This window comes from Sinocyclocheilus anshuiensis, unplaced genomic scaffold (genome assembly GCF_001515605.1).
Source record: "Sinocyclocheilus anshuiensis isolate Anshui unplaced genomic scaffold, SAMN03320099.WGS_v1.1 scaffold3163, whole genome shotgun sequence".
NCBI lineage: Eukaryota > Metazoa > Chordata > Actinopteri > Cypriniformes > Cyprinidae > Sinocyclocheilus > Sinocyclocheilus anshuiensis.
Genome location: NW_015542737.1, coordinates 268,878 through 269,760, shown reverse-complemented (window position 1 = coordinate 269,760; position 883 = coordinate 268,878). Strand labels below are relative to the sequence as shown.

Sequence of the window (883 nt, the reverse complement as noted above, 5' to 3'; positions counted from 1 at the left end):
CTAGCCTTCAATGCTAATAGCTTAGCTTGGCTATTTGTTTACAAACAGCTCAAAAATGGCGCTGGCGGACTGCACTTGCGCACTTCAAAGTTACCCCGAAAAAGGTTTCTTAGAACTACTGGGTTACGGCTGTTACTATGGCAATGTACCCTGCAATAACTAAGTGTGCTACACACAGTCTATGGTTATACACAGTTTAAGTACATGCAGGAGGTGTCAGCGCACCTCACACTACACAACCAAAAAGCACTATAGATTCTTATCTTTCCTTATTAGCGCTGAACAATCTCAACTCGTTCGAGCGAGGTAAATTAATGTACAGCTTTACTGCAATAAATACAATAACTGTCAATGATATCTTCGGCGGATATCAGCACATATTTATACAGACAAAAACACGTGTGGATTTAACCACAGTTTCACTTGATCAAGATTTCACAATTCTCCCATTAAAAAAAAAATAACGTTCGGACGCTCTCTCTGAGCACCACGTTTTCAAGTTCACTAGTTTTTTAGTGAATTTAAATGGCAGAGGACTATCAGTTAGCTACTCTGATTTCCTCAAACCGGGGAGATGAATAGCATAGTTGAATTTGGAAGTGGGACACGCACTATACAAATCAAGCTATGAAGGCCCTTCTACAGAAAGTAAACGAGGGACACGCTCGTTTCTTTCTTGTGCGCTCTAAAGCGACTTATTTTGTCTCAGTGGACAAAATTAAATGTTTTACTGCAGTTCAATTCTAAACAACAAACTCGAGTTTCACTACATTCATTCAACACGCTGGTATGCTCTAATAACAGGTACAATAACTCACAAACTCTGTTTCTCTATATCTAATCTATTTTTCCGGATAAAAATAGGAAAGATTCACAATAATAT

The 883-nt window shown here is 38.5% G+C and overlaps 1 pseudogene; it reads left to right on the top strand.

The window, feature by feature from the left end:
- The first annotated feature begins 55 nt into the window (after positions 1–55).
- Positions 56–883, top strand: part of LOC107694586 (sodium leak channel non-selective protein-like) — a 65,202-nt pseudogene continuing 64,374 nt past the window's right edge.